A 20,814-nucleotide genomic window follows, 5' to 3' on the forward strand; every position below is an offset into this window, starting at 1 on the left:
TGATTCCTTTCGGGCTCACCAATGAACAAGTTGTGCTCATGGACGTCATGAACCATGTATGCAGACCTATGTTGGATCGGTCTATGATTGTGTTTATTGACTATATCCTAGTCTATTCTGAGACTCAGGAGCAGTATGAGCAGTACTTGAGGGAGGTATTGGATACTTTGAGGGAGAAGCTTTTTGAAAAGTTCTACAAGTGTGAGTTTTGGTTGCACGAGGTGCAGTTTCTTGGGCACATTGTCAACCATGACGAGATTCTCATCGATCAGGCGAAGGTTGAAGCGGTAATGAGATGGGTGGTTTTGAAGTCTCCATCTGAGATTTGGATTTTCCTTGGATTGGTAGGTTACTTTCGGAGATTCATTCAGGATTTCTACAAGATAGAAGTTACTTTGAAACAAATGACGAAGAAGACCGTCATGTTTTGTTGGGGGGCATGAGTAGCATGCAGCTTTTGAGACCTTAAGACAGAGATTGTGTGAGGCATCGATTCTGACCCTGTCGGAGGGTGTTAAGGATTTTGTGGATTATTGTGAACCGTTGACCATGAGTTTGGGTGTAGTTCTGATGCATAGGGCTCATGTTATTGCTTACACTTCAAGACAACCGAAGCCTCATGAGGTGAATTACCCTACGCACGATTTGGAGTTGGGGGTTGTGGTGTTTGCCTCAACATTTAGCAACATTACCTTTATGGGGTCCACTGTACTATCTACATGGACAGAAGATCCTGAGGTATCTAATGGTTAGTCAAACCTAAATATGAAGCAGTGTAGATGGTTCGATGCGGTGAATGATTATGATTTTAAGAACCTTTATCATCTTGGGAAGTCCAACGTGTTGGCTAATGCTCTAAGATGCAAGGCGGTTGCGACTTCGATCTAGGATATGTGTTTGAGGATGAAAGTGATTAATTCACTTCTAGAGTAGATATGGGAGGCTCATGTTGAGGCTATAAAGGAATAGCACTAGAAGAGTGAGTGCATAGTGCATCAGGTGGCTTCCTTCGATTATGATAGTCGGGGGTTATTGACCCTTCATCGGAGGGTAAGGGTTCCATATTTAGGTGATGCGTGCCAGGTTTTGATGGAAGAGGAGCACAATTCGAGGTTCTCTATTCATCCCAGTGCATCAAATATGTATAGGGATCTCCGACTCGACTATTGGTGGCCATGCATGAAACGAGAGATGGCCTACTATGTGCGGAGGTGCTTGACTTGTAGGAAAATTAAGGTTGAGCATCAGAGATCTCACAACAAGTTGCAACCGTAAGAAATTCCCGTTTGGAAATGGGATGAGATTACTATATATTTCATCACAAGGTTGCCACGGACAGTGCACATAGTCGATTCAATATGGTTCATCATGGATCGATTGACCAAGAGCGCACATTTAATTCCGATTTAGGAGAGTATCTCTGAAGAGAGGTTGCTGACATTTACACCAGGGAGGTTGTGGCACGACATCGGGTGCCAGTTTCAATGGTTTCAGACAGGGATGTCCAGTTTACTTCCTGGTTTTGGAATATTTTTCACAAGGAGATGGGTACTCGTCTACATTTCAACATGACTTTCTACCCGCAAACTGCTGTACAGAGTGATCAGACTATCCAGACCTTGGAGGTTATGCTTCGGGCATGTGTATTGGATTTCGGTGCGAGTTAGGATACATATCTCCCTTTGGTAGATTTTTCGTATAAAAACAGTTATCACACCAGCATTGATCGACCTCCTTTTGAGATGCTCTATGAGAGAATGTGAAGGACCCTAATATGTTAGGGTGAGGTCGGCCGGTGAGTAATGGGGAGTACTAAGGTGGTACTCAAGACTACTAAGTTGATTCAATAGGTTCGGGGTAAACTTTAGATAGAACAGAGTCAACAGAAGAGCTATGTTGATAAGTACCGATCAGATCTAGAGTTCCATAATGGGGATATGGTTCTCCTGAATGTGTCACCTTGGAAATGTGTCATTCGATTCAAGAAGAGGGGAAAGTTAGGCCCTAAGTATATCACTACTTTTAGGGTTTTGCCAGGGTGGACAGGTTTATTTTTCGCTTGGATATACCCGAGAAGCTTAGTTAGACCCATAGCATGTTCCAAGCCCCTTAGCTGTGGAAATGTTTAGTTGATGATTCTGCAGTGGTTCCATTGGAGGATATTCAGGTGGATGATCGCCTTAAATATATTGAGAGACCGATTTCCATCATTGACAGGAAGACAAAGGCTCTGTGGAACAAGTATGTGGATCTGTTAAAGCTGTAGTGACATCACCATAAGGGTTCAGAATGGATGTGGGAGCCCGAGGTCGAGATGAGGAAGCATTATCTGGAGTTGTACGCAGTGAAAAACTTTGAGGACGAAGTCTGATTCAAGTGAGGGAGAATTGTAACATTTTCATTTCAGGAATTTTCCATTTTTGCCCTTAATTAAAAACTCTTTTATTTTAGTCCCTGGACGAGTACGTTGGGCGTACGGTAGGGGTACGATGGGCGTACTAGGTCGAAATGCATATCGCGAAGATACCCAAGTACGCTGGGCGTACATGGAGTATGTAAATTCAGTGTAAATTCAAATAATGGGGTACGATATACTCCAAAAGAATCCCACTATATTGCACTAAAAGGTAGTACAAGGCAAGCAGGGTCGATCCACAGAGACACGAGATAATTAGTCTATACCTCTTTGCGCAAGGTACTATGGTCACCAACAGTAAAGAGGGGGGTTTAGGATAAAATAATTAAAACAAACACTTAAAACACAAGTAATCAACTAAAAGAGTGAATTAAATCCAGAAAAGGTAAGGACTCTAACCTCATGTATGACAACTTAGCAATGTGATTTCAAGATAACATGATATTTGTTTAATTCTATCTAAGTTGGTACTCGAAAGTGTTAACAAGCTCTAACACTTCCCATTCACCACATTAATTAACCAAAACAAGCTCTTTGATTAACCCTAACCTTACTAACCTAATCTAAACAAGCTCTTAGAATTAGATTATAAGATTGCATGAAGCTTTATGTGAATGTTCCCAACAACACCCAATATTCCTCATAAGCTCGGGAGTGTAAAAGTGTATGAATAAGATTTACACTAAATTCATTCAATGGAAATAAGTTTAGTGCTTGTTACTTGTTCAATTTCACAAAACAATTACGGATTTTGTAAAAGAGATAACTTGAATGACCTAACCCTAATTCAAATGGCCAATAAGAATCACAATTAGAATCAAACATTCGATTAAAGCAAAATCAAATTCACTAGATAGAAATTAAAAGCAAACATCAAGTCATATGATTGAAATCACAACTAAGAAGTCAAGACATGAAGTTAGAGAAATTAGGGTTCTAGCCACACATGGCTAGAACAAGATCACAAGTCTAAAAGATGAAATTAAGTGTAATTACAACTTACAAAAACAAGAATTAATGTTTCCAAATGATTAACGGACAAACCCTTGCAAAAACCTTCGAATTCTCCTTTCCAATGGTGCTCTGATATGTTGTGTATGTGTAAAAAATGACCCTCACTAAGCCACTTTATGCGTGTTGAATTTACACTGAACAATGGGCACAGGGCGTGTTTGGCCATAATGGGAGCTGTTGACCATGCTGAATATGGGGCGTGCCAGTTTAGTGCAAATCAACATGGGGCGTACTCAACTCGGAGCTGTTGACCATGCTGAACACGGGGCGTGTACCCAACTCGTACGCAACACATACTAGCCAAAGGAGGCGTACGTCGGGCATAAGTCTGAGTACATTGGTCGTACTCAGTAGTTGTTGAATTTTGTTGATTTTTGTGATTTGGGCCATATTTGGACTATTAGTGTTTTAGGACTTGTTGGGCCATTAGCCTTTCTGTCTTCAGGCCATTTTTAGGCTTTACAACTTTTTGGATTCGGGCCCATATTGGGATTTTGGTAACCTTTATGAAATTGGGCAATATTGGGCTTTTTAGTGGCATTGGGTTGGGCCTCATATTTTTGGGCCAAGTAAGGAAACGGTAAGATGGTCTTTTACCTTGGGTGTTGGAAAAGTGAATTAGATTCTGAATTATGGTTTATGTCCCAATTATTGATTAGGGTTTTATTTGGTTGGTTAGCACTGGGATTTTCCAGTTTAGCAGCTCGAACATTTATCTGATTTTTTTTTTTTTGCAGATTAAGGTGAGTCTCCATATAGTGTTTTGTCGGGTCGAAGGAACCAATGACGACCCATGGATTATGTATATATGTATGCTAGTTTTTTGTGTGACCTTGCATGTTTGTATCTATTGTATGTATATCGGGCGAGGCCTGATGACAGGTGGGGCCTGATGGGTGTATTGGGCGGGGCCCATCACATGATACAGACATATATGTTCCGAGCGGGGCTCGATGTCGGGTGCGGCTTAATGGCTGCTGGGGATGACCCATTGTATGTTTAATATGTATGATATAGAGTATTTTGGGGGACTTACTAAGCTTTGTGCCTATAGTTTTCAGTTTACGTTTCAGGTACCTCTAGCTCGAAGGGGAAGAGCTCAAGATTATCGTATAACACCCACTATGATATTCTACATTTTGTTGACTTGATGTATTTGAATATTTATTGACATACTTTGATTTTCACTTTGGTTTTTGAGAAATGTCTGGTTGATGGTCTATTAATTAAATATAAAATGAAAATTTTAGCTCTTAATTTTTGGGACGTTTAAAAAAAATACAAAAAAAAAAGCTAAAAGATGATATTTTTTGTTTGAAAATGTGTACATTTGCATATTTTGTATTTGTTTTAGAATATATGAAACCAACACCCCCAACAAAAAATCTAAAAAAATGTCTAAATGAATTGCAACTTTAAATTTAAATGAAACCGTAAATGTTCATTTATATATGTACATTTGATGCATCTTCAAATGTGCATATATTCACATTTAAACAAAAGAAGAAAAAATTCATATTTTTTTTTTAATTTTTAGGTTACAATAGCTATCTAAAGGTGGTGGTGTTTGTTTATATATATATATATATATATATATATATATATATATATATATATATATATATATATATATATATATATATATATATATATATATATATATATATATATATATATATATATATATATCAAGTTTGTAAAAATCGATCAACGGTAGCACGACAGTCGACTGATGTTAAAAGATTAATCGGTCTTGTCGGGGATTAATCGGGGACCATAGATTATTAATAAAATATTAATATATCATAAGAAAAACAAATACTTTAAAATTATAAAATAAGAAAATTTGTAATTTGGAAATAAGAAAATATGAGCATTTTGGTATAATATTTGAAATTGAAAAATTTTGGAGTAAAAAAAGAGTTCGTTTTCTGAAATTTTTTAAAAATTTTAAATTTTTTTGTGACATTTTTTGACTTTTCTTTTTTTTTTTTTTACTTTTGTTGACTAATTAATCCCGCAAAGGCCTATTAATCCCACCAAACCCGATTAATCCTAAATTTCTGATTAATGTCCTAATCCTCGACAGTTGGAGATCGCCAAACGATTAATCCATGATTAATCGCCAATTAATCCCCATTTCTGCAACAATGATATATATATATATATATATATATATATATATATATATATATATATATATATATATATATATATATATAGAGAGAGAGAGAGAGAGAGAGAGAGAGAGAGAGAGAGTGGTTACGTTGAGATTCAAAATAAAATAGAGATCTTGAGATTCAACATCCGCCACATAATTCACATATGTCATGTTAACCGTACGACGGATCAGTTATAGTCATAAATGAGTATTTAGCGCCGTCCATTCCTTTCACCTCCACCACCATAACTGCAAACATCACCGCCACTACTACCACCTCTGTCTCCGGCCGACCTCACCATTGCCACCCCCGTCACTTATACCACTGCCACCTCTACCACTAACACATCTTCTACTGGCAACCGTTATTATCATATATCATTACTCAATCTGTGAACAAACATATATGTATAATCATTTATATTTAGGCATATATGTATAGACATGTGTAATCATATATGATTATACCTCTCTTTCATATAATCATTTTTGATTAGGCATACGCCGGTGCTGCCTCTATGTTGAAGCATTAAAACGGTAAATGGTAAATATATGGCTGAGTGTGTGTGTGTGTGTGGGGGGGGGGGGTGTGGGTGTGTGTGTGTGTATATATATATATATATATATATATATATATATATATATATATATATATATATATGGTTAGGTTATTTTGTTCCTAGTAACTATTGTGTGCCAGAATGCATAGATCTGGACCATCGGATGGAATATAATCAAAGGTAATGATATGAGGGTCTATGATAGTAGAATAGGATAACATATACCATATAATCACACAAATTTCAGCATAATGGCATTTTAGTCAATTAACCTATATTAAAAAAGTAAAATTTTGGATTTTTAGGAATAATTAATTCCTTTATTTTTAAAAATCTGAATATTTTAAATTAATTCAAAATTAGAAATTCGATTTTATTCTATCAGAATAGTAGAATGTTAACCATAAACTAGTAAATATATTTGTCGATTATATTCTGTCAGAATGACAAAATGCCAATCATAAACTAGTAAATACATTCTAAAAAGAATACACAAAATCAATTCTTGAACTAATAATATCCAAATAATTACATTGTATAATTATGATTCATTGAATAATAACAACATTCTGAAAAGAAAAAAGAAAAAAAACATCACAATCTAACAAAAACACTAATATATTATGATAGAATATTATTTTTTAGCAACACTTTATACATTGTAGCATAACACATTCTGGTATAATACACTCTCGTTCTCTATGCTTTCTTCCTTCTCCACATGAATGTTAGCCTCTTCAAAACCTAAATCCATAAAGAAAACATAATCAAGTTTCAAAAGCTAAATAATTCAATGCATTCTAAGAGAATAAAAACTATAAATTCTGAAAGAATGTACTTGTTGTTGACAATTATTCTCAAACATTCTAAATAGAATACATCTATATAAAATAAATTCTAATAGAATACATTACATAATTCAAGAGTTGTGATTGAATAAAAAATTCAATAACTGTGATTGAATCATCAACATGCATATGCATTCATTCCTAGTAAACACTAGAGTATGTATTCATAATTCACAGCAAGATAAAGAAGAAGATGAAAATGAACAGAAAAGAAACGAATTTGGAATTCCTGGCTAGAAGAAGGCTTACGTTCACCATGTAAGACAACCACCCGTAAACACTCAGTAAACCCAAGATCATACACCCTCACCATTGAATCAAAAACAATCAACAACAACTCATTCTTAAGTGCTTAAAGTTCATCCTCACTTGAACTACCATCAACGAAAAATAAAAACACCGGCCCAATCCCCACGCCCCTCACTGTTAACCCTCGTTGATCTAAACTCGACAAAGAAGACGAAGAAAATGAGGAAGAAATCGATTTAGCCAACCCTAATGCGTTACTAGTTCCCCAATTGTGAACCGGATTGGAATTCATCCGAGTCAGAGTCATCAAACCCTGGTGACCTAATTAGGTAAAGAAGGAAGGAATATGATTTCTCAAACCCTAGTGACCTAATAGAAATTAGGGCTTTTTATGTCCTGTGTTTTTGTTTGATCGGGTAAAGAAGGAACGAATGAACGTAGCGTCGACAGGAAAGAATGAAGCACGAAGGCTCGCAGGCATTTTAAGAAATCCGATGTTTTGTCGATCTATTGCAAGGAGAGAGAAAGCATCTCCGATTCTCTTCTTCATTTGATCGGGGACGAAAGGAACTCGATCGAAGCAGGGGAAGAACGAACGGAAGGCAGCAACAACATAACTAGGTTGATGGTGATGGTGTTGATGCCGATGATGAAGTGTTCAGCCACAAACATAACTAGGTCAAATATATTTGGTTTAATTCCTTAATTGAATGATTAGTTTATTTCCTTAAATGAATGATTTCAATTAAGTAATTTCCATAAATAAAAGTACAAAATGTCCAAAATACCCTTTAATAATTTAGTTAATTATTTATTATTTCTTGAATTCTTATTGGTGCATTTAGGCACACAATAGTTACTAAAAACATTTGAACATAACTCTCTCTCTCTCTCTCTATCTCTCTCTCTCTCTCTCTCTCTATATATATATATATATATATATATATATATATATATATATATATATATATATATATATTAGAGGTTCATTTGAGATTGCCTATATTTTGTGAGACATGGGGACCAAATGTTAGCCTTTCATAAAATTTGATCTTGTGGCTTATAAAAAAAAAGGGATTAATACTAATTAATCTAACTGATTGTTTAATTAGGGGCACATTAGTTACTAAGTTAAATATAACATCACTACCAGATCGGATACACAATTAGCATCATATTCACGTCATCTTCAACAAACATCTTCATCTACTCCGATTCTTCTACCAAGATTATCACTCCTATGTGATCAACATTCCTTAATCTTCTCATGCAATCGATCTTCAATCTCCTTAAATGATCATTTATTTTAGCCATATCATCCTCTAATTTTTCAGGTTAATTGAACGAGGAATGATTGTATCCTATCTAAATCATAGCTTCTAAATTCAAGACTTTTGTATTTTTCGAGTTCATCTTCTTCATTCTCCTACATATGCAATTGATAATCGAATTGATTGGGGTTGATTTCCATCTATCACCATCTGGGGGTGATCATCAGATAGAGGTTATTTTCAAGAATAATACATCTACGTCAGCAATTGATAATCGAATTGATTGGGTGGATTTTTAGCACCATAATCATCTATTTTCAACAAAAAAATGTTAGTTTTTGTTCATTGATCTTCAATTTCAATAATTCTTCATCAAATCACATTTGTTTTGCTGTTTTAGATCTATTTTGAGCATTTGCAAGATTCGATTTCTATTTATCAGATTTATGTGTTGTACAATTTGTCAAGGTTTGACTTTGAGCACTTTTAAGGTTTGATTTTCAACACTTTTCAGGCAATGTGTTTTGTAAAGTAATTATTGTTATTCAACAATTTCACTTAAACTATACATGCATTCTACCTATTTGATGAAAGTCCTGAATGAAAAAAGAGTCAGATGTATTCCTTCTAATGATTAATTCTTCTTTAAGAATATGAGTATATTTCCAAAATATGAGTCACAATTAGTGAAAAATAATGTAATGTTGACTACTTTTATTAAATTTAGCATAGTTTTGTTCAAGTAACTTTTTTAGTTATTCAAACACATAATGTTGGAGGTATATTCAACATAGTTTAGTCTGGATATCTTCTTGTTAGCTTGCAGAAAAAGGGTTATACTAAAGAAAATATTGACTTCTCTTATATCTGTTTCTAGAATATGATCCTTACTAAAATTGTGGAAAAAAGGTTTCTTCGAACACAAAAGGTTAGAGATGTCTCTTTGAACAATATTGATTGCTCTTATTGATGTGTAGTAACTGGTTGTACACAAGAAATGATCCTTAGATTCAAAGTATTTTTCTTATAAATGTTTGCATATCTGTTTTATGATCAACTACATTACATACTACATTATTATGTTGTATCATTAATTACATTACTATAGCATGTTGACTTCAATTTAAAATATTTGTATAAACTGTACTTCATTCTAATAATACTTTCATTTTATGTTACAGGTAATTTTAGCTAATGAATCCCTACTTGAATATTTCAAATTAGAAGTTTTTAACAAGTGCTGAGATGAATGAATATTTAATAGATCTTACAAGCATGCGATAGATTTTTTAAGGTTTTTGGTATTAAGTTATCTGACTATAATTTTGAAGAATCTTATTCAAGTATTGAATTCATTTCAACTAATGGTTCTTTTGTTTGGATTCTGAATATTCTAGTTTGATTTTTTTTTGTTGAAATAATCAACTAGTTTGATTCAATATATATTATATATTGTGTTGTTACATATCTAACTTTGTCATATTACACGTCTAATATTATTATGTTAGTGTTTAATATTCTAAAATCATGTTTTGTATAAGTAGTTCTTTATAACTGAAATGTTATGGATATACTTTGTAAATCATAATCCATGTTATGTTTTAATCACTTTGTAAAAATGTATTATTTTTATTCAAGTTTGTTTTTTGTTGTTGAAATAATCAACTACTTTTATGACACTAAGTTTTTTTTGTAATATTATAATTTTAATGTTAGGATAAGTATTCTATAAACGCCATTTTTACTTGTAAAATACCCTGTAACACTAATGTTTATCAATGAAAATATTTTTGAGTTAGAATATCATTATAGTATTCTATATTCAGAATAAATAACATTTTTATAAATCACTACTAATGAATATAATTAAAATATGCCAACATATTTAACTAGAACATTACTCTATTAGAATATTTTACATATAACTTATTTGGTTTCCTATAGATTATTGTATTTATTCTTGTAACACTATAACTTGTAAATTCAAAAAATTACATAATGATATCATAATATTACATATAATATTAGAATGCTACATAGTGTAAGTTAATTGTACATATTACAACATAATTTCATAATATTACATATTAACAATACAATATTAATTATTGAATGTTTAAAATATCTAGAATAATATCATACCAATGAGTATTAAAAAAACCTAAATTTAGTTACGCATCATTGCATTAGAATATTCTACTTATAACTTAGAAAATAATAGACCATTATTCTATTGAAATATTCTACATGTAAATTATAAAAACATACAACATATACCATTATTCTATTACAATAAAATATATTACATATAGATTATGAAACCCTATAGCATATAACATTATTCTATTAGAATATTCTATATGTGCATATTGTTTTCACGTAACAAATCAAATTTTCAATCGAAAACCTACAACATTATTCGAAAACATACAACATATAACAATATTATATAAGAATATTCTATATATACACAATTTTTTCATGTAAATAAGTTAATTTAATTAACAAAAAAAACATAGAATATTATTTTATTATATTATCAACATCATACATCATAATCTGCAACATTCTAATGATTTTAAACATCATACACTCTACTTATAAAATTTAGCTAGACTTATGACGTAAATTGTAAACAAGATAAAAACATCAATTTATGATAACAAACAACACATAACATTATTGTATTAGAGTATTATACATATACTTACTATAATAGAAAACATAAATTATTATTCTAATAGAATATTATTCGTACAACCTTTGAATTTAAACTCAACTAATATGTGAAGGATATTACTATCATTACATTACATGTATTATTCTTTAACATATAACTATTGTCCAACCTAAATATTGTTTTATTAAACTTCCACTTATCTTCAGACCTTCAAATCATAACTATTGTTTATCAAACATTCAACCATACATATTTTTCAAAATATATAAAATATAGCCAACATTCAAAGAGAATAATACTCTTAATAACGATTAAAGTCTTGCAAATATTTTATCAAGTCAATCAATAATCCTCATTCCCTTGCATCCCTTCTTGCACCATGTTAAGATGCTTTCCTCAATTATATTTTGCAAACTCCATAGATTGTTCAATTAGTGCATATGCAGGTTAGCATTTAGTTTGTCTGCATCATGAAAAGTAAAATCAATGTAATCAAATATTATTAGAAAAAATATCCATCATATACAAACTATATTCAATTAATAATAAACATAAAAAATTTGTAAGATTTTAAAATAATTAACAATAGAAATTATTTTAAATATTTTAGCATAAAAGTAATAACTTAAAAAGTCTAATGAAATCATAAACAACTAGTGTGAATATTAGAACACTTTTGTTGATTTTGAGTTTTCATAATAACTCAAAATCTATAATCATGACAGTTTTGAGTTACCTATAGAATTAAGATCTAGTTGCAAATATGTTGATGATTTCACATATTCTACATAAATCAAGGTTTAAATGATATGTTTTATAATAATATATTCCATTATATTATGAGTTTTAGAGATAACTCTATAGTAAAATATCTCAATTAGAATACATGGTGGAAGATACATAATGATTTTGACTAAAACCAATAGTATAATGAGAATATAGAGTTCCATAAATTATTTCATACATGAATTATAGTAACGTAAAATCATAAAGAAAGATAAATTTGATGATTACAACACATTAACTTAAAATCACACGCTAAGATAAACCCGTGAAGAGATTATAGTATTATACGTTACCTATATAACTCTATATGCAAACTTTAAATCTGATTGTGTAGAATAAGCAATTTGCTAGAATAACAAGCTTCAGTTTCTTTAATTTAGGAATGGTTGATGATCTGAAACTTGATCTGATTTCAGAATCATAATCACAAGGTTAAAAACCCAAATGAGAAGGAATAAGAAATTGTGTTAAATCAGATTGCCTAGAATATTTATGTATTAAACCATATTTTAATGTATGTGTACTACATTATCTAATTAATCAACAAAATAACATTAGAACTCAAGTTTTACTAATCATAATACTTAGAATATTACATACTTTAAATAAGAATATGACATATACTTTCAGAATATATGGCATTGTTTCATTATTTTAACTGAAAACTATACTATAATTAGAACATGTAGTTTTATAGAATATTTCATAGGTGTATACATTAACTCAAAATCATGTAGAGAGATAAATTTCACGATTATAACACATTAACTCAAAATCACATTATAAGATAAAAAAGAGAAGAGATAACTCTCAATGCAAAATTTGAATCCAATTATGTAGAATAAGCCATTTGCTAGAATAATAAGCTTCGGTTTCTTTTATTTAGGAATGGTTGATGACTCGAAATTTGATATGGTTTCAGAATCATAATCACAAAGTTGAAAATCCAAATCACACGGAATAAGAAATTGTATTAAATCAGAATGCCTGGATATTTATGTATTAAATCTTATTTTAATGTATGCGTACTGCATTATCTAATTAATCAACAAAATTTCATTTAAACTCAAAACTAATCAAAATACGTAGAATATTACATATTTTAAATCAGAATATGACACATAAATTCAGAATATATATGGAATTGCTTCATCATTAACCAAGTACTATCACAATACTTCATAAAAAGGTCCAAAGCAAAGTTGTTTCCAATAAAACAAGAATGTATAAAATCAGATATTACACATCATTTAACAAAGATGATACAAGAAAGCTGTTTCCAACATAATCGTAATGTTTAAAGCTGTAATGTAACACATAATTTCATAATATTTCACATTATCTCATAACGAAAGGTTTAAAGAGATTAGTTTCTAACAAATGTACATCCAAAATCTAAAAGGAAAGCAAGATCTGACTTATCTAATCATAAGATGTATAATATTAAATTAAATTACTTAACTGTCACCAGACCATAAAAATTAATCAAACAAAATAACACCTAAAATCAAATTATATTTAAAATACATGCCTTCTGACGATGATTCTGTTGAACCATCGATAATATATGATGAATGTGCGATTTCTAGTGTTTTTCACTGTTAAAACTCGAATAACAGGGTATGGTTTTTCACCAGATCCTCTAATTAATCAATCAAATTAATAACACCTAAATCAAATTATATTTTAAAATACCTGCAATCTGAATATGATTCAGTTGAACCATCGATAATTTATGATGAAGCTGCAACCTCTAATGTTTTTCGCAGCTAAAACTCGAACTAAAGGCTACAGTTTTTCAATCCTATGGTTTTGTCGATGCTTGGGGTTTTCTGAGTACCGATCCATTCGTTTTCTTGATGATGAGTGCGATTATTAGGGGATTTTGTTGAAAAGCTATGAAATGAAGATTGATAAATGATTTTGATCGATAAGAATTTGAAGGGGAGAAGGATATTAACGAACTCAAAGAAATTGGGAAGAAGAAGGAAGTGAATGGTAAAATGATCAGATCCAATCTATTGAGTGAAAAGTACAACTCTACCCCTCCGTGTATTTCAATTAAGCATGGATTTCTACATAATTTCTCCCTTCAATAATTAGGGTATGATATTATTGTATGTCTAATTCGAATATATATATATATATATATATATATATATATATATATATATATATATATATATATATATATATATATATATATATATATATATATATATATATATTTAATAAACTTTGAAAAAGAAGAATAGACAAAATGTAGGACCCTTGTTTGTCACGTCAATAGTTTTATTGTTTTTAAACTATTCCTATATATCACCTCCCCCAGGGGAGGATTATTTGAAAGGAATACAAATCCAAATTTCTTTTGCTTTCTAAAAAAGAAAAAATTATACTTTTTGTTTTCGGTAGTAAATTATTGTATGTCTAATTCGAATAATTATATATGTAATTTTGGTTTTGGATTTAATAAAACTAGTATTCTATCATCACGTGCGTTGCGGTGTAGAACATATTTGCAAACTGAACCGCAAAAATATAAAATAAAGTTTCGATCGAAATAATTATATCTAAATAGTTATATCTAAAGAAGATGAAAAAAAAATAATGGTTGAAAATATATATTAATTAAAAATAATATTAATAAAAATGAAAACTTTAAAAATAAATTGTATAAGATAATTCAACAAAACTTAAAAAATATAATAAAAAATAAAAAACGTAACTTATAATATCTTAATAATTTAATATAAAATTTGTGAGGATGAAAACGGTTAAATTAAATACTTGAGGATAAGAAATATGAAAACAAATAGATTTTAAGAAATGGAAATGTAAAACCAACTAACGTTCATGCTTGTGTATGACAGACTTTCGTAATTATTTTTATATATATTGGTTTTTGCTTTCTGTTTCCAACGGCTAATAATAAACTAACCTAATCCAATTTATATTTTGTTTATTTAGAAGTGTTCAAATTTCCAATTTATTATTGTTGCTTCTTTTTCTTAATCACATAAATTTTATAAAATTTATTAGTTTTGTCTCTATGTATGATTTTTTTTGTTTGCTAATGTCAAGTTTGCAAGGTTTTTTTCTTTCTTGTTGCAAATCTTATATTGTCTTATACTTTAATTTGCAAAAAAATCTTAAGTAAAAAAAATATGTTTTATCCTAAACATGTTTTTAAAATTTAACAAAAGTCTTTAAATTTGTCAAAATTTTATCAAACGTTAAATACTCCAAAATATTATAATTTAAAATTATATTACCTAAAAATATTAACGATCCAAAATGATACAATTAAAAAATATTATGTTTTTTAATATTTTATGAATCCAAATTTTTATCCTTGTTAGACTTTAAAACTCAAACCGATTTAAAGTATAAAAAAATAAAAATTAAAATTAAAAAAGTCAAAAAGAAAGGACAGCAAACTTTAAGGGTTTACTGTAAATATTAGAAGATATTAAAAAAATTTAAAATCGAAAAAAAAACGTTAAAAAGTTAAATTCAACTTTAATTACATCTAAAAAAATATAATCAAGTATATAAGTAAAATAATAACAAACAAAAAACAAATCGTATTTCATTCCATGAACAAGCAAAGCATGCGATCGTGTCACAACCAAAACGTGTGATTAACGTTTCTGCCATTAACAAAGTGAATAGTGAAAAATTGTTTTTGTAGTCATTACTAATTTTTAGGTCTTCACTGGATTCAGAACTTGTATATAATTGGATACATTAACAATGCTAATTATTGAAGGGAGAATTTGATATATATATATATATATATATATATATATATATATATATATATATATATATATATATATATATATATATATATATATATATATATATATATATATATATATATATATATATATATATATATATTTCTGAAGTATCATAATATCATATATGTCCTTAAAGATCAAAATATCAATGATAATATTTAAAATATCTTCCATCTATAATATGACAATATTCAATAATAACAAAAAAAAAAATAAACAATCAATGCATTTCATGGAGAGGGCTAAAGATGAAGTGTCTTGTTTGTCAAAAGATAAACATTCCTACAATTTAGAAGTAGATTTTTCATTATTATAGACATAGAGCTAACATGGTTAAAAATATGAATTATTATAACAATTCTAAGATATAAAAATGAATATAAACTATTAAAAATATTGCAAAAAAAAGATTTGGACAAATATGATATTTTAAAGATTTTTTGTGACATACCAAAACTTAGGTCTAGAATTATAGACAGTCAATTCATCGTGACCCTATGTAATCTGACCTATTTAGCTTTAATGCATATTTTTATAAATATATAGTGTCTTTACAACTAAAATAAGATATTAGATGATATCTTACTTTAAGTTATGGAAAATCTTAAAAAAAAAAAACTAGTAAAACACTGATTTTATTTAAACTGCTAAAACCAAATCGATCCGTTGAGGCACTTGCACACCTCAGATGGAAATCCCGAGAACGTTTTTGGACTGAGACTATGGTTTAATATTTATTTTCATACTCGAAATATTTTTAGCAAAAATATTTGCAAAAGTCAAAAATCGATCGTTTCGGGTCATTTAGACGCGAGACTTTAAACGCGATGTCCCGGAGTTCTACAACTCGAAAATTAATCTATTTAGGTTTTTGGAATCATTCAACATTACTCTATCATATGACACTTTCAAAAAGAAGTACTAGACATCGGGATCTCGATACACAAAGCTAGAGTTGTTTTAAGCAGTTTTTGAAAAACATAACATAACCATGGCCCACATTGCTTGCATGGATGATAGAGGCCAAACATTTTTCCTTTTTTCCTTCTTTCTCACATATAATTGCACCTTATCCTTACAAATATGGAGTATCAACAAGAAAAAAAGTACTAGGTATGGCTTACTTGGTGTGCTTGACCTCAATTCCAAAGCATGGGGTGTTGCATGCTTAGAGAGGCCTTCATACACTATAAATAAAAGGCATTAGTTTATCCTTTTGCACACAAACTCATCAGAAACACCTCTCAAACATTAACTCTCACTCTCTCTCTCTCTCTCTCTCTCTCTCTGTGTGTCTCTTGGCAATAACCTCCTACCAGTGGAGTTTTCTCGACCGCAAACCACCACCGCTACTGCCGCACTATTTTGGCGATCAAGCACCACCACCTTGCTGGCTATTTCTCGTGTGATATTTTCTTTGGTGTTCTAACCTCTAGCCTCAAGTTTTTCATTGTGTTTTGCGGGTTTATTTGGATTCATAAAAACCCCCGACTTAGATTGCTGCTAGTTCGTGTTTCTCGCGGTGCTTCACAGAAACAACTACATCTTTGAGTTTAAACAGAATCCACATAATTAATGTGATTTCTAACAGACCCTTTTTATTGCTTTTATATATATCGGGAGGGGGTGGGGGAATATGTGCTCATATATTTCATTTATGCAAAAACACTCTTGAAAAACATACTACAAAATGCTATGATTTTAAGTGAAAAGTTGTGGTCTATTCAAGACCTGTTTTCCTATCTTAAACCTTATGATTTGCTAAATAAACTTGTATTCATGTGGATCATATCGATACCTTTTCAGGGACTACTCGCAAACATTCATATGATCTTTATTCGATTTATTATGATTTTTTCAAAGCTGCATATCATTGTGGCTCTTTTTTGCATGCAAGTAGGGCATTACATCAGCTCATCTCCTTTGGCCCAACTTCCCCACGTATTTGTACATCTTCTAGTTCAAGACACATTCCAAAATTCAAGAAGCAACTAAACTTGATCAATGACACTTCTGGAAGTTGATGACATCTTAAAAAACAATGGAGCAACATGATGCTCATGTTGCTCATCATATTTTCAATGTTGATCAAGAAGGATCAAGAAATATGAAGGCTCAAAACTTGGATGGAACCCTAATGAAATACCAACAGAATTGGAATACTCCATCCATTCTCCGTTAAGTAGGGCAAAGGTGTGAATTGATGACTAAGTCTTGATGACGTGTCTACACCTGATTGGTCAAGCCATGTCGTGGTATTTTCCAAATCCAATAAATAGGCCCCTTGGGATCCATTATAAAGTGGCTCAATTCTGATCATTCTACTCATTCCCTGCTCATTCAGAAAATTTGTTGTTTAGATTAGTTTTCAGAGATCCATTTGAGTGTTTTAGTGTGTTTACCATTCAAACACTTGTAACTAAATTCTGATGAATATGAGACACTTTTGAATCATTGATCTTGAGCATAAAAACATTTATCATTAACTTGGTTGGTTCACAACTTTTTATTTTCTGCATGACTTGTCACTTGACGATTATGAAACTTTCTTTTAGTATTTTCAACACTTGGACTCTTATAGTCTAGTTTCACTAAATTTATCATCTTTTCACACTCACGTCCCATCCGATCCCTACACTGGAACTTCATGCCACTGTACTAAGTGCAATTTCCACCATGTCGGAAATTGCATGGTCTGCAACATTTGTAAATTAAGCGGTCATACCTCTAAGTATTATAACTGCTTTGAATGCAATAAACCATCGCATTTTAAGAAGGACTACCTGAAACTAAAGAATCATGGTGGCCGAGGAAGAGCATTTGTGATAGGTACTTGAAATGCTCACTAGGAACCAACTATTTTTACTGGTATGTTTCCTATCACAATATTTATGCTTCCATATTATTTGATATTCATGCCAATAGAAGCTTTATTTCCCATAGGTTTAGAAGCATTTTAACCATAAATCATGCAAAATTAACGAAGCTTACACGGTAGAAGTAGCAAACGGACAATTAGAAAGCAATCTAGAAATACTCACCAATTGTCTTCTCACGCTGAATAACCATGCCTTTCATGTCGACCTAATAACCATGACCTTTGGAAGTATAAATGTAATCATCATAATGGATTGGTTATCGTTCCATCGAGTAGAGATCTTATTTTAAGAAATGATCATTTTACTACCCATTCCCAACGAAGAAGCCCCTGTGATTTACGGAGATAAATCATGGAAGAATCTAAGAGTCTTCTCTTGTATGAAGGCAACAAAGTGTTTGGAAAATACATTCTTTGCTTTCTTGGGTCACATGGTGTATATACAAGACAAGGGTAAGGAAATCAAAAACCTTCCACAAGTCTGTGATTATCGAATGTATTTCTAGAGGATCTGCCTGGAGTAGCTACTGTTAGATAAGTCGATTTCCGAATCAACTTAATCTCGGGTGCATCATCAGTGGAAAGATCTCCTTATCATATGGCTCCATCGGAAATGCGAGAAATATCTAGTCAACTCCAACAACTTCTTGACAAAGGCTTTATCTAGCCAAGAGTTGACTATCAAGAGTTGAACAAACTCACCATAAAAAATGATATCTACTCCTGAGGATCAATGACCTTTTTGACCAACTACAAGGATTATGTTAATACTCAAAGATCTATCTGAGATCATGCTATCATCAAATGAGAGTTCAAGAAGAAGAAATTCCAAAAACAAAATTCAGGACTCGATACAGTAATTATGAGTTCCTAGTTATGCCATTCGAATTGACCAACGCACCTGCCGTATGCATGGACGTTATGGATATGGTGTGTAAATCCTACTTGGATGAATTTGTGATCGTGTTCATCGATTACATATTAATATATTCACAAACCAAGGAAGAAAATAGCCAACATGTGCAAATATTATGGAATTGTTGAGAAAGGAGAAACTTTATGCAAAGTTCTCTAAATGTGAGTTTTGGATTAACGAAGTGCATTTCCTTCGTTATGTGGTCAGTAGCAAAGGGATTCATGTCGATCCTGCAAAGATCGAAGTGGTTAAGGATTGGAAAGCACCAACGACACCAACCAACATACGCCAGTTCTTAGGGCTTGTGGGATATTATCGAAGATTCATTGAGAACTTCTCCAAAATAGCCAAGTCTCTCACCGCTCTAACCCAGAAAGACAAGTAGTTCGATTGGAGACAAACAAGAGTCTACTTTTTAGAATTGAAACAACTGTTGTGTAGTGCACCAATTTTGTCTCCTCCAGAGGGTACAAAATACTTTGTAGTATTTTGCGACGCCTCTCACCAAGGTTTAGGATGTGTATTGATGCAAAGGAATAATCATTGCATACGCATCCATCCAAATTAAGCCAAACGAGACCAACTACACTACCTATGAATTAGAATTGGGAGCTGTAGTGTTTGTCTTAAAAGTTTGGAGTCACTACCTATACTGAACAACGAGTGTCGTGTTAACCATATCTTCGATCAGAGGGATCTCAACATAAGATGATGAAGGTGGGTAGAATTTCTAAATGATTACGAATGTGAAATTTATTATCATCATGGTAAAGAAAATGTCGTAGAAGACGCTTTAAGAAGGGGAGAACGAGAAAAGCTACTTCGTGTAAAGGATCTAACCCTAACAATCCACTTCAATCTCACCACGCAAATTTTATATGATCAGATGGAAGCACTCAAACTGAAAAATATCATTGAAGGAAACCTACAAGGTATCGACAAACAGTTGACCTCAAGGAAGACAGAACACAATATTTCATGAACGGAATTTAGACCCCACGGTTTGGTGAATTCCGGAGTCTAGTATTAAATAAAGCTTATAATTCGATCAAAGAAGGGAAATTGGAATAGATAACCATGGAATTCATAACGAAGTTGTTACAAACTTCAAGCGATTATTATACCATTTGGGTATTGGTTGATTGTTTAACCAAGTCCCATTTCCTAGTCATCAAAGAAACTGACAAGATAGACAAGCTCACTAGATTTATCTCAAGGTAATAGTCAGA

The 20,814-nt window shown here is 31.4% G+C and overlaps 1 long non-coding RNA gene across 1 annotated transcript; it reads right to left on the bottom strand.

Annotated features, from left to right (window-relative positions):
• Positions 1-11,232: 11,232 nt before the first annotated feature.
• LOC122196144 (uncharacterized) lies at positions 11,233-14,094 on the bottom strand. Its single transcript, XR_006187375.2, has 2 exons — positions 13,681-14,094; positions 11,233-11,662 (listed from the first exon to the last, which is right to left on the bottom strand). It is a non-coding gene; the product is annotated as an uncharacterized LOC122196144 (long non-coding RNA).
• Positions 14,095-20,814: the final 6,720 nt, after the last annotated feature.

The sequence above is a fragment of the Lactuca sativa genome, chromosome 1 (assembly GCF_002870075.4).
Source record: "Lactuca sativa cultivar Salinas chromosome 1, Lsat_Salinas_v11, whole genome shotgun sequence".
Taxonomy (NCBI): domain Eukaryota; kingdom Viridiplantae; phylum Streptophyta; class Magnoliopsida; order Asterales; family Asteraceae; genus Lactuca; species Lactuca sativa.